Source organism: Homalodisca vitripennis, unplaced genomic scaffold (assembly GCF_021130785.1).
Source record: "Homalodisca vitripennis isolate AUS2020 unplaced genomic scaffold, UT_GWSS_2.1 ScUCBcl_9920;HRSCAF=18574, whole genome shotgun sequence".
In the NCBI taxonomy this organism is placed as follows: Eukaryota; Metazoa; Arthropoda; class Insecta; order Hemiptera; family Cicadellidae; genus Homalodisca; species Homalodisca vitripennis.
In genome coordinates, this window is record NW_025786031.1 from 2,536 (window position 1) to 17,935 (window position 15,400).

Consider the following 15,400-nt stretch of genomic DNA (forward strand, 5'->3'; position numbering starts at 1 on the left):
GAAAGGAACAACGTGGTCGATTTTGGTTCAGCTCCGTAGAGTCTACAGAGAACATTAAATAAGAACATTCCACCGTTACACAGCAATTAGCGCTGCGATACATGCAAAAACTATATTACAAAATATCTAACACCTAGTCATTCTACACTTTCACAGGCGTAACCTTTCGTATTTGCAGTCTCCTCTTTCTTATTTACTTGTTTCACCAAAGGGATTCCACCACCCCTAAACATAACCTTCTAAATTAAATATCCAATAAACAGTTTCAGCATTTTTCTTCTAACAATTCATGGCATATTTCCTGACCCCTTTACATAAACTAACCTGCAAATGTTTCTAATTTTTCCACAGCCTCGTTTTTTCTCTCACTAAAATCCATTTATGCATGCTATCTTATAGATTTATGCTATTCATTCTTGAGACCTGCCTTAGTAAACACTGTTAATAAATAAAATTCATGCTTACCAACTTCAGTTATTACAAATCTCAAATTTTAACTCAACTTCCATGCCTGTGTTAATTGCCTGATACTAAACTGCATGAACTAGAGACTTAAGTAGCATTGTTTGAATTAAATTGACTTAACAGTAATTGGATTGTTTTGTTGCTAATGTGCTCTCTAATACCTAACTATGAAATTATCACTATAACACAGGATGTTCATTATTACACGTATCAACACGAAAGACTGTGCAATGTGTTTTGTGAATTTCTATTGCTGTCTTTTTTTTCTATTCTTCACACCATCAAGAACCAACACCAACATCACAAACATCATCTGTGTCCTTTTATTCTATATAAACATTGAATTCAGAGATACGTACTACATACAAAACACTTTACGAATGTATCAGTTAATGTAAATTATCTAACCTCACCTGTCGATTGTGTATCCGGCCTTGAGCCGCCGCGGGCCGCCCGAACAGGCGAATGTCTGTCGGCTGCTCCAACTGCGATGTCACACATCCGCCTTTGCAGTACGGGTTCGAAACATGCTGTATTCTCGTCCCACCATTCGCAGTGCCTTTCTGGGAACGCTTCCTCGAATTTGTGGGCCCACCGCCATCAACTTCCCCGACACTCTTCATGGAGCACCCAATCTGAAGTTACAATACTTTGAGAAAAGAATACGACGAGTAGTTAACTCTGACATCCTGACTCATTTACAGTGTCAGAAGGGAACCGGTCTTTATTAAGATCGATCATGAGACTGTAATATGTTAGACGGTAATATCACACTTTGCAGGGATCTTGTCGTTTAGTCAACATGCCATTAATGATATCTTCTTTCTGGAGTTTTAGATCTCCGAAAACACTTCTCTGGTTATATAACATTAGAACATTTTTCATTGTTGTATGTTACAAAAAATTAGGAAACAAACATTTGGAAGGATTTCATTCCACCCAATTCCTAAGGTGTCAAAAAACCCTAATACATAAAAAAGCCCTAATAGTATTACAACAGCGCAATAACAAAAATTAAAACAATGTGTGGCAATGAATTTGCCATACAATAAACTAAAATTAACAAAATATATGTTGTCAGAACTCAAAATTGTACATGATGTGAATTCATTGATAATGAATTACTTATTTATGGAACTATTAACAAAAAACAATTAAGAACATTAATTATTGTACCACGAGTCACTGCCAAATATCTTTTAATTGGTTTGATGTCAGTTTTATGAATACTAGTTGTAAAAAGGCTACTAGTTGTTGAACTATAAAATCGACTGTGCAATATTAGGTTAAGCGGGAAATCCTAGAATCTTTCGTTGTAATAAATCTTATATGCTCCTATAGAATGGAGGTCTGGCTAGATAGAGGAGAAAGCAGTGTATTCTATGGCAATTAGGCTTAAGAGGAATTAGATCAAATAAGCTGCCTCAATATGATGTGGGAAGTTGGGTGATGGGTGATGCTAATTGCAAAAGTCGGGCATAAGTGACAAACTATTGGACCAGAAGTAGCTGGAAAGGAGAGTTTACATGATTCAAACAAAATGAAAACTGGTCGTTGAGACTGCTCGACTTTAGCTATGTTCAACAGAACTATGAAATTATTGTAGCACAATGTTCCCAAGGAAAAGATTATATCTACAAAGCTACATGGGTTTTCGCTCCAGGATGGGAGAAAACAAGCAAAACCAAATTGGATCATGTATTAGTAGACAATAGACATGATATAGCAGCAATTACAAATGTCAGCGCGGACAGTCAGAGGTGCAGGGTAATCTGTGGATACACAAGATAAGACCACTATATTAGGTCCTTAAATTAGCTTTAAGACAAAAGAATAAATGTAGAATTAAAAAGGAGAAACACACTAGGAAAGAAGCAATTAGCGTTTGCTGGACAAATAACAATACCATAAGAAGTCTAACGTCAGGAGAGGAATTTAAAAATTAAATTGAGTAATAACGATTCGCAAATTATTGGAAGATGAAAGACATAGAGACACACAATGACTGAGTCAGACAAGATTGGAAAAAACATAATGTCGGAAAAATATTTACAAACTATAGTCAACTGAAAACAGTAAAGGAAGTTGTGTGTGGGGTCACAAAGGAAAACCATATATGAAACAAAGAATCCTTGTGTGCTATACAGAGGAATGCAGGACAGCCGTAAACAGAGAAGAAAGGAGAAATAAAGCAAGCCGGTGGTTTAGCAAGCAGGAACAATGTGGATGATAGGAAGGCAGGAAAGAAATGGACAGAACGACTGTAGGACAGAATACTGTGAAAGATCATAACAGAAATACCAGAGTGGTACTTAGACGAGCGAAAAAAAAAAAGAGACTTCCTCAAACGGAAAAACTTACATCAAGGCGTGAGAATGATGCAGAGAACAGCAAATAACGCAAGACTGATTTTTACAGCCTAACAATCCGTTTTTTCAAACCCAAGGCGTTCTCAGCAAACAAGCTATGGGAAATAACATAAAAGACGCAAAACATGGGGACATGTTAGTGATGGGGACAAAGAATCAGGGGTTTAAACAGTGTTGGAAAGACTACTTTTGAAGAACTCCTGAATTGTGACCACTAAGTACAAACAAAAAGACGTTGACGAATGAATTTTAAAGTTACCAACATGTACAAACCGAGGTGATGTCCACCCTCCTACTCAAGAAGTAGAAGCGACCGCGAGTAGCGAAGCGGTAAATGCCAATAAGGGCTCCTAGTTAAGACGGAAATTTACAAGTGAGATTATTAAAAGAGTGGAGGAAAATTCCTGATAAAAGAAATACATAAAACTTATTACAAAAAGTATTAGGGTAAGAGGAAATTATAATAATATACCAGGAGGTATGGAGAGAAGCCAGTGGTAATTATCCTCTGCACAAAAAAGGGGGATTAAACAAATTTATGTCTTCTAAAAATTCCATCTAGCCAGAGAATATTCTACTTTTTGCAACACCCGTCTTATCAAGAGTATTTTCAAAAATAAATGTTTTAACTTTCTAAGATTAAAGTCTCCATCTTTCATTACTGAAACTAGCATAATAATTGATGAACAGGCACAAACAAACTCAGGAATGTTAATATGAAAGGCCAGGTCCACATAGATCAAATTTTCCTAACTTAAACAGGCAATTTCAGCACGAAATATTAATGAACTATCAAGAAAGCTTATGACAGCATAGGATAGGAATGCTCTATTCAAAGAACGACTAGGAAAAAACAATTGGAACCAACCCCCATCCCGCAAAAAACTGATTAAGGACTTATGTCAAAAATGTGTATAAGTGACTCAAAGGCCAAAATAAGAATAGATGGAGGAAATGTCCGGGTTAAAACTTCCTTAATCAAAACCACTGGAGTAAGACGACAGGGAGATGGGATTTCTCCTCACGGCTCTCTTACAACCTGGCTGTGGAAGAGGCATTACAAAAAGTTAAAAGACTACAAAGATGGGTTAAATTAGGGATGTGGACCTGAACATAATGGCATTTCTGGTCGGATGATGTAGTGATCTTGTCAAGAAAGTTTGGGATGACCCTCTCCACACCTAACAAAAAGTTTTATTAAGGAGAAATGTCAAACAGTAGGCTTTTAAGTAGCTGAAATGAAGATATTAAGAACTAAAAATCTTATATTCATTTTGGAAGACATGCATGGAAATGTGCGAGAACAAAACTTAAGCATTGGATCAGACTCACTCGATTAGACTGGTGATAGAAAGTTTAATAAATATTTGGGTGTTGTAACAATAAACAGCAAAAACGTGGAGGGAATATCGAGGAGATTACAAAAGCAATATTAAGCTAATTGCAAAATAAGGTGTCTTGGGGGCGTGGTACCAAAGACTCTTTACGTCAAGATTGTTTGTCAACAATGCTCCAAAATAAGAATTTATAAAAAACAATCATTCAACCCAGTCACTAATGTATGGAAGTGAAAACATGGACATTAACGAAGGAGAAAAATGAGGGGCGGTTGATTGTTTTTGAGAATAATAGTTCTCCGAAAAAAATATTTTGAGGACCACAAATAGTGTGATGGAAGGGGTGGTGGCGACATAACTAAAAAATAGAGAATTACAGCAATGTAATAACCCAAGACGATCCTGATATTGTGGCTTTGGTGAAGGCAAAGAGTAGAAATTAGCCTGGCTAGGACATTGTACATTCGGAGGGGATACAGGGGAGGGCGACAAGGTTAAAAGAGGGTCTAACCAAAGCGGTACCGACAGGAAGGCGCCCTTTGGGTAGGCCAAAGATAAGATGGTGCGATCAAGTGGTCGAAGATGTGACCCGGTGTGGAGGGTCTGTGGATCTGGCGGAAGACTGGGTGGCGTGGAAGAGGCTCATAGACGAGGCAAAGAATCGACTGAGATTTGTTACGCCCCGGCAGTAAGTAAGTAAGTTGTAAAAGGATTGTGATTGAAGTGATAAAGAGACGTTTGGTGAAAAAAAGTTAAATTGTCTAAAGTATAAAATTATACATAATTTAAAAGGCGTTCTGACTTCATCCTTATTTTAAAAATCAATTAGGTCACTATTACATTACTATTCGTAGTATGCCTAATAGTTTCCAAGGAACTAATAGTTTAGAGAATTTTAGAAAGGAATGCCAGTCTATATTTCTTATGATTTCTGAACACAACTAAGAGAAGAGAGAGAGAGAATAACTTTATTTCAAAATCAAGAAATCAAGTATCATCAAGAATTGAAGTGGTGTCAAAAGTTTACAATACATTACAATTACAACTTGTAGTAATCAAGATAATTACCAAAACTATCAGTTCCATTTAAATTATAAAAAGGTCTCTCCGACAGCCAATGATGCGGTTTATTCTTCAAAACTCAAGCCTCAACGCTTTTGATTTCTTCAGTAAGTCTGTTTGTAACATTTAGCCCCCACGTACAAACGTTTCTTCTCACAAAAGGCCCTGGATTGATTTGGTAGAGTGAAGTTATAACACAAATTATAATAAAAACAATGGATGGTTATTTCTATTATTACTTTTAATAAAACTTCATTACTTTTCCTTCTACTTTTCAGGTTAAAATTATTATTAATTCCTTTAAACTAAGAAAAGAATTTAAGAAATGTTCGAAGTAGATTTTACCTGTTCATATTTTGCAATTTTGTGCAGAGAATATCATTTCCACCTCATTTACCATTGTTATATGTCAAAAGTGTTATAACGATATCAAATGTCCGAAATCCTATTATCCCTTAAAATAATCCATCGTGAATTGAACATTTCAAATAAAGAATTCTACCTCATCCTGACGTACTTTTAACCACATCTTTCCATTACTAGATGGCACTTAACAATACGTCACGAGAAACAGGACCCTACCTGGTGCTCACTCGGGAGAACTTGCTCAGATCCCAGCGGGGTATCTTGACGACACAGTAGTCCAGACTGGGCTCGAAGCAGGCGGTGGTTGTGGCGGTGACGGAGTTCTTGATGTCGGGCAGTGCCAAGCCCAGGGCCAACTTGGCTGCGACGTAGGCCAGTGGGAAGCCTGTGGCCTTACTGGCCAAGGCCGAGCTTCGGGACAGTCTGGCGGTCACCTGCAGTCAGTATGAGCTTCATATTTTTGTCACCATGAATAGAGTAGGGAACAACTATGCTTAAAAAGTTGGATTATCAAAGCAGCTAAATTCAGCTACATTCGCCCTGAGGTGCCTTTCTATATTTGCCTCAGAACAAGTTCTTAAACTGGGTTACTTAGGATTATTTGAGTCGAAGCTGAGGTAAGGAATAATATTTTGGAAACTTTATAGTGTTATCAACTTTAATAAAAGTATTCACTCCTCTAAAGAGAGTATAGAGGGTCGTCTGGAGAATTGAGACCAGACAAGAACTGTAGAGAGCGTTTCCGGATACTGATGTTTTGAGTTGCACAGAAAACCTTTGTCTTCTTATTGTGTGAATAAATTATTATTATTCTTCTTGAAAACTTTCAGAAAGTGAATTTTTTTTAATTTTTCTTCCAAAGCTCAGTGGCAGTTAACAAATTTACTCAGAATGGTTTTAAACATGAAGATTACAATGCGTCATCCATGAATGACTTCAACTAAACAAACTATATGAATCAAAGAGCGTAAAAAACATGGATCATCCAACAATGCGAGTTTTGATGTTTGACAGAGAGGCCAATATGACTTTTTAACGAATTTCCTAATATTCTTTAAAAAAATTACTTTTGTTCAACTAATAATAATAAAAAATAATTTATTTTCTCATTCAAATACATGTAAATACAGTATACAACAATATACAGCTTGAAAAAAATATACCAACCCAAAAAGAAACAAATCTTGCACTTGGGTGGGAGGTCATTATCACCTTCTTAATTAAAAAAAAAGAAAAAACTAAGCAGCAAACCCAAGTTCTACAATAACAATATAAAAATACAAGCAACTTTAATTGTAAACAAACTTAAATTACTCCTAAATCATTAAAATTACTCATGTTAATTACAGAAATCCAATCCATCTTCAATATGAAAACATACATTTATAAAGTAAGAAAAAATATTTTTACTGAACTAATTTAAGTTTTCAACATATTCAACACTACCAAACCTTCAGTCTTTTTTAAAATATATATAGATCTATTACATTACAGTGTGTACTGGACGTTGCCCTCAAAGTGACTCAAGTCTCACTAATAATTTCTAGTATCTCCTAACGTCTGTTACCTCAATGATATAGTACTCCTGTAAAGTTGGACTGAACACATACTGGATGGTTGTCCTCAAAGAAGGAATCTCAAGTCTCGCATAATAATTTCTCTAGTATCTCCTAACGTCTGTTACCTCAATGATATAGTACTCCTGTAAAGTTGGACTGAACACATACTGGATGGTGTCCTCAAAGAATCTCAAGTCTCGCTAATAATTCCTAGTACCTCCTAACGTCTGGTTTACCTCAATGATGTAGTACTCCTGGGAAGTGGGACTGAGTGCGTACTGGATATTGCACTCGCCCCACCACTCCAAAGTGCCGGATCACATTGAGAGCCGTGGTCCGCAGCTTGTGGTGACTCCCGATTGCTCAAGGTTCTGACTGGGAGCTACTACAATAGACTCCCCTGTGTGAATCCCTAGCGGGTCCACGTTCTCCATGTTGCAGACCTGGCGGACACACCCGACGTTTAAAACTTTGTGTAGATTATCAGGTTGTGCTAAAACTAAGTACGTATATGCTTGGCTGATGAAATCATGTATATAATAATTCATTTCCCAACAAATATTCAAAAAGTTTTGAAGACATCCAATACCAATAACTAATATTGCTAAACAACTTTTAATTTACAAATTCATCTGATAAATTTATCCTTAATTACTTAATTTATAAACAGACACTCCAATAATTAATTAAATAATAAACAGAAATTAAAAATTAATTTAAAAAATAAATAATAAAAATCTAAAAACTAACTAACTGACTTTATTCATTTATTTTTAATTAGTTTAATAATTTAATTTAATAATAATTTAATATTTAATTATTTAATAATAAGTTATTAATAATTCAAATGTTCTTTGTTTGAAGGTTATTTTTGACGATGGAAGGATTGTGAAGGAAACAGGATTTTTCCGGACATTTGCCATCGTTAAGTGAAACAAGAAAACAGTAACACTACGAGTCAGAAAAACAGAATTGTGATAAATTTGCGTTTATGTCAATCCCTTATGTGCCGGGATTATCGGAGAAAATTAGAAGAGTAGGTAGAAAGTACAACATTAGAACCGCGTTTAAAACACACAACACTCTTAGACAAAGTCTCGTAAAAACAAAACCAAAAAATGGCACACAGGATTCCAAAAACTGTGTTTACAGTATAAAATGTAGCTGCAATAGGGAATAACATAGGCGAGACAAAAAGACCACTAAACATAAGGATAAAAGAACACAAAGAAAACACACGAGAAAGGGTTTCACAGAAAAGTCAAAAATTGGCACACCATTGTTGGTCCGAAGACCATCATATGAATTGGGATGAAGCCCACATAATACATCGGGAACCACATTTCTTCAAAAGGAAATTAATTGAGGGCAACATACATTAAATTGGCAGACCAACCAATCAGTCAACCATCAGTCGAGATTAGGCCGCTTTGGTTGCCAATTCTAAAAAATGAACTAAAGAGAATACCAAAAGTATCAAACGGATCGGATATTTGCAATAAACCAATGCGGAGTCACAATATGGTTTTAAAGAAGTTCATCTCGCATGAACCAATAATAACGAAAGGGGCCCATTCCTGTTTCCCCTTCCCTTGTATTTCCGCCATCTTGTTTTAGCCGGCCGGTCACGATTACCATTGGCTACCCCCCTCTGGTCAGTCGGTAAATGGTTAGTAGACGAGTGAAGACATATTGTGACCTGTATTCCGTAGTTTAGTTTAATGATCGGTGTTTTTGTATAGTTTTTTTATTAAGTGCATGTCTTTAGTGTTAGTGAAGTTGACATGACATACAAACATGTAGGTTGTGATTCCTGACTCAGGCGTGCCACAAACGCTTTAGTTAAGATTTGTTTATTTTTAACCTAGTTTGTAATTATGTATTAGGTTAGTTCTTTACCTGAAGAAGAGATCAGATTGCAGATCTCGAAACGTAGTGTTACTGTTTTCTTGTTTTCACTTAACGATGGCAAATGTCCGGAAAAATCCTGTTTCCTTCACAATCCTTCCATCGTCAAAAATAACCTTCAAACAAAGAATTGATTCTCGGTACGGACCCGGAACCAGTAAACAAATCAAAGACCTTGAGAGCTTGCATCTTAAATTAACTAAACACATTAATCATTTAACTTTCTTGCATAAATGTAAGGTTGAAGACCTTATTGGCCTATAGGGTTAACTCTAAAAAACTCCTTTTCATAGTAGGAAAGCCAGTAAAATTTTGTCTTCCTGCTTCTAAATCTTTACTTAAAGAAAGAATTGCATATCATCATCGTGAAAAATACCTCCTCCAAAATAGTATTGAGTGTAAAAAAACTGAATTAAAAACACTGATCGGTACAGAATTCAAACAACATTCTCGAAAGCATCCAAAATAGATGTATAAAAGTTTCTGAAACAGATAAGAAAAAGAAAATCTCCAAACTGGAAAAAATTAGGCCTAAAAAATGTGATTTGCCTAAGGATGGCAACGTGAATACGGATGCAAATAATAAAAACGTAATCAATCTCTCTTCGAAAATCCTGAATGAAGCGGAAATATCAGTATTATCCAAGGGTTTTTAAACTTTTCTGTGGCACAAAAATCGGTAAAGGCAACTGGATTTTCGTAACTGGAATTGAGTCGGCTGTTTCACAGTTACCTGAGGAAACAGGGTGACCGCTTCCGCTGCGAGGCCAGTCTTTTACTCAGAAAAATTTCCTCCCACAAAAACCCAATTTAACAATAGAGGAGAAAAAGGCCAGGTCGATCCTTGGGAAAGATGACACGGTCAAAATCTTACCTGCCGACAAAGGCAACGCTACTGTGGTACTTGACTCAGTAGCGTATAAAGAAAAGATTGCGGAAAACTTTAAATACTGGCAAATATACAGTTTTAAATAAAAGACCCGACTGATTCATTTGAACGCAAAAGTAGCAAACACCTTAAGAAAACATAAAGAATTTTTTTTCAGATAAATTTAGATCTAAATTAACTCCTCACCACTCCAAAATCCCCCATATGTATGGCCTTCCCAAAATCCACAAACCTACCATCCCCTCTCCGGCCCATCATTAGTTCTCGTGATTCACCTTGCAGGGAATTGTCTAAAGTCCTCTTGGACATCTTAACACCATTGGTAGGAAAAAACTGACTCTTTCATCAAAAATTCCAGGGATTTCGTTAGAGAAGTCAAAATCCCTAAAGTTGACTGAAACTGACAAACTGGTAAGTTTTGATGTCGAAAGTCTATTTACAAATGTACCAGTTCCAGAAACTCTCGGAATTATTAAATCACGTCTCAAAGAAGACCAAACATTAAAGGATAGAAACTAAACTTCCCGTGCCAGTAATTATGGAACTGTTAGAACTATGCACTCAATGCAATTATTTTGAGTTAGAGGGTAAAATTTACCGTCAAGATGAGGGGATGGCAATGGGTTCTCCACTGTCTCCTATTTTCGCCAATATCTTTATGGAGGAATTCGAGCGAAAAGCTTTGGCTTCAGCTCAGTTCAAACCGAAGATTTGGTGGAGGTATGTGGATGATACCTTTGTTATTTTTTCTCATGGAGGACATTGAATTAAATAATTTTTTGAATCACATTAATAGTATTTCTCCTTCCATCCGCCTCACGAATGGAAGTGGAAGTCCAAAACAAGCTTCCCTTTTTGGATGTGTGTGTATTAAGAGATAGGGATGTCCTTAAGACAACTGTTTTTCGAAAGATAAACACACACAGGAAAAATATTTAAATTATCAATCCAACCATCAAAAATCTGTCAAAGAAGGAGTAGCCTACTCGTTGTTTGATAGAGCAAAGAGCTTGTGCTCAGATAAAGATGGACTAAAAGAAGAATTTAAGAAAATTGAATCGGATCTCAGAAGCAATGGATACCCTCAATTAGTAATTAATAAGTGCAAACGAACCAGAAAGAATCATTCCTGAGTCAGAAAAACAGAATTGTGATAAATTTGCGTTTATGTCAATCCCTTATGTGCCGGGATTATCGGAGAAAATTAGAAGAGTAGGTAGAAAGTACAACATTAGAACCGCGTTTAAAACACACAACACTCTTAGACAAAGTCTCGTAAAAACAAAACCAAAAAATGGCACACAGGATTCCAAAAAACTGTGTTTACAGTATAAAATGTAGCTGCAATAGGGAATACATAGGCGAGACAAAAAGACCACTAAACATAAGGATAAAAGAACACAAAGAAAACACGAGAAAGGGTTTCACAGAAAAGTCAAAAATTGCACACCATTGTTGGTCCGAAGACCATCATATGAATTGGGATGAAGCCCACATAATACATCGGGAACCACATTTCTTCAAAAGGAAATTAATTGAGGCAACATACATTAAATTGGCAGACCAACCAATCAGTCAACCATCAGTCGAGATTAGGCCGCTTTGGTTGCCAATTCTAAAAAATGAACTAAAGAGAATACCAAAAGTATCAAACGGATCGGATATTTGCAATAAAACCAATGCGGAGTCACAATATGGTTTTAAGAAGTTCATCTCGCATGAACCAATAATAACGAAAGGGCCCATTCCTGTTCCCCTTCCCTTGTATTTCCGCCATCTTGTTTTAGCCGGCCGTCACGATTACCATTGGCTACCCCCTCTGGTCAGTCGTAAATGGTTAGTAGACGAGTGAAGACATATTGTGACCTGTATTCCGTAGTTTAGTTTAATGATCGGTGTTTTGTATAGTTTTTTATTAAGTGCATGTCTTTAGTGTTAGTGAAGTTGACATACAACATGTAGGTTGTGATTCCTGACTCAGGCGTGCCACAACGCTTTAGTAAGATTTGTTTATTTTAACCTAGTTTGTAATTATGTATTAGGTTAGTTCTTTACCTGAAGAAGAGATCAGATTGCAGATCTCGAAACGTAGTGTTTACTGTTTTCTTGTTTCACTTAACGATGGCAAATGTCCGGAAAAATCCTGTTTCCTTCACAATTCAAATGTTTTTTACATAAAATAAAATGTTTATAATTATTGGAGTGTTTGTTTTATAAATTAAGAATTTCTATTCCAATAAGAAGAAGCTGGTAGAATGTTATCTTTTATTATTTAAAAAGGTTTTTTGTAATAACTAAAATTTCAAAAATCTATGCTAATTTTTAAGGCAGACAATCTAGACATTATTGCAAACTACAGACTGCTGTCTTTCTATCTTTCTTTTCTAAATTGGGTCTAAAGGATAAGAGTAATCAAGTAATAGAACATATAGAAATTAATTCATCTTCTTACCATAAGATTATCCTTTGCTAGATAGCCAACCACAATTTCACAGGTAGTGAATGTTTATAAGAGCTTCTATTGAATTCTTTGAATCAATAATCAGTTTTATTTGACAATTGTCTCGTGTCAAGAAAAAACAACTATAATATTTTTTGTTGAACCTCAATAGAACATTGTCTTTCAAGTTATATAATACTAGCCAAATTCTGGATTTATAAAACTGTGTACATTTTTTTTTAAATATAATATACGGGTGGATCTACAATGGGTGGATTATCTAACTCCACTGAATTAGATCACTCATATACGAGACTAAGAGCAATGAGAAGTTACTCAGTTTTCTTGCCCTCAGTGAACAAATCATCTGTTACTTCCTTAGAACAAAACTAAGGAATCTCAACTCACCGTTATGCAGTTATCAAAGGCATCCCTGACCACCTCGTATTCCACTTCTTTCCAGCCCTTGAGGGACTTGTCAATGATCAGCTGACTGGAGTGAGCGAAGGCGTGCTTGAGCGAGGCGGCGGGAAGTTCCTCGCCTATTGTTGGCCTAAGAAGGACCATGAGCCAAGCCACCCAATGAGAAACTCGTCTCTGGTGGCGCGGGCTAGTCATGCCGGAGAATAACCCAGTCTTCTCAAGCTGGCCTCCATTGCGCACTACAACTATAAATTAGTTACAATTTTTTTATTCGGGGATTGTTCCAAAAAGTGTTTCATATTAGGACATTCTTCTATTTCAAAAGGAGCATAGTCTAAACACGCGTCTAGAATCAAAGATGGATGTAGAAAGATTGTTTAAAGTTCTTGAAATATCTACCTGTATGTTTACAATAGTTCATAGTCAAACCACTTTATTCCATTAATATGTACAAGGCGTACAAAGAATAGTCTCCGACTACAAAATTAAATACTTAATATTAATTTTTAAAATATAAATAAAATAAACGGAAGAAAAAAAAACGGTAACATTAGTTCATTCAAATGATAAAAAATTAGAAATCTTAAAAATTTATCTTCAAAGGTTCTTTAAATGATTGATTCAGTTTTTGTATTGAAATTTGCATCAAAAGAATGATTGAGGACAAATTAGTTAAATAATACTTTTTTTACTTTATAACCTGATCTGTATCCATTATAAATGTTGATTTGTTTAAATTGTAAATATCTCCACACCTCTGTAATATGTTTTCTTTTCGTACAAATTCGAGATTGTTTTTTTGGATGTAGATAAGTCTATTAAATCGAGTATTATATGTATGTTTATTACATTTTTCGTATAGGATAAAGAATTTCTTTTAACATAAATTACTGATTCAAATATGTGTAAACCATATAATGTCAGAATTCCAAGTTCAGAATAAATTTGTTAAACATAATTCTGTATATCTTTACATGTTTCATGGCTCTCAAAGATTTCTTTTTCGTAGGGACAATAACCAATCTAAATTGTTTATCATTGTTGCTCTATAAATGCTTATTCCGTAAGCTAAAGGAGAGTGGATCATTTAAAAATACATTAACTGTGTGTATTTAATTTACTTATTTTTGCCATACTGTCGCACTTGCATATAGTCCGAGTAGTCATCTTATTAGGTAAAAATGATTCGAATGTTTATCCCAAGCTAAAATTTTTATCTTTTATGTCCTAGAAACTTTGTGTGGTCTACTTGTTTGAGTCTGTCATTGTCCTGAAAAACGTTCACAGTTGAAATTTGATCTGGATTGCTTTTGTAGAAAAAGAAATATAATTAATTTTTTCTGACTTTACTTTTTTGTCAAAACAATCCTTACTTCGAATTTAGATTAATATATGATGCAAAATTTCAATATTCTCAAGCTTCTGATCAGGAAAAAAAAACATTTGAAATCATCAGCATACAGACATACAGCACCATCTAACCCCTGCATCATCCTTGACAAACTAATTATTGTATAATTGGACAAGAAATAAACTTTATAAATAACAAAATTCGTATTAATATCCTAATAAACGGTTCAGTATTACGAGGGTAATTCAGAATAGATAGGTCCGATTCGCGTTAAACAGATAAACAGTAAGCGGAGCATCGAAAATGCGCATGCGCCCTGACTCCCGGCAAGCATTGCATGCAGAACGACGCTATTGGCAGTGAAACTCGTTTGTCGTCTCGCTGTCTGTGCCTTTTTAAAATGTTTTCACAAACTATTGAACCTCCCGCCGATAGTGTTAATACGGTCTGTGTCCCGGTTTTTTTTGACAGCAAGAAACGTTTTTGCAGCGGATATTTATCGGACAAATAAGTGAAGTGTACGGTCCAAATGCAATGTGTGACAGCAAAATGCGGAAGTGGGTGAGAGCTTTTAAAGATGGACAGGAAAATGTCCATGACGAACCACGATCTGGTCGGCCGTCAGTTATCACCGAAGATTTGATGAAAACCGTTGATGAAAAAATTCGTGAAGATCGGCGATTCACTGTTTCTTCATTAGCAATAGAATTTCCAAACGTGAGGAGAACCGCATTGTTTAAAATTGTTTCTGAAATTTTTGATTTCAAATTGTGCTTACGTTGGGTTACCAGGCTGCTTACTGAGAAAACACAAAAAAAGAAGAACGGGTATTGCTCTTGAATTTTTGATAAAATTCATCAGGAAGGTGATAACCTTTTAGACCACATTGTGATGGGTGACGAGACATGGGTTTCCCACATAAGCCCAGAAACGAAACGCCAGTCGATGGAGTGGCGTCACTCGACGTCACCGGTTAAAGTGAAAGCAAAAAAAACATTGTCCACACGCAAGGTTATGGCGACAGTGTTTTGGGATAGACGTGGGATATTGCTAGTCGAGCTCATTGTGCGAGGATCAACAATAAATGCGGCCACTTATTGCAACACTCTGACTAACCTTAGACAAGCAATACAGAACAAGCGACGTGGCCTATTGACAGCTGGAGTTTCGTTGCTGCATGACAATGCCAGACGCCACTCTGCCAACCAAGCCCAAAATCTCATCAAATCGT

General features: G+C 35.9%; 1 pseudogene; it reads right to left on the reverse strand.

Annotated features, from left to right (window-relative positions):
- Positions 1–878: 878 nt before the first annotated feature.
- On the reverse strand, positions 879–14,311 carry LOC124374756 (annotated as a pseudogene).
- Between the last annotated feature and the right edge of the window lie 1,089 nt (positions 14,312–15,400).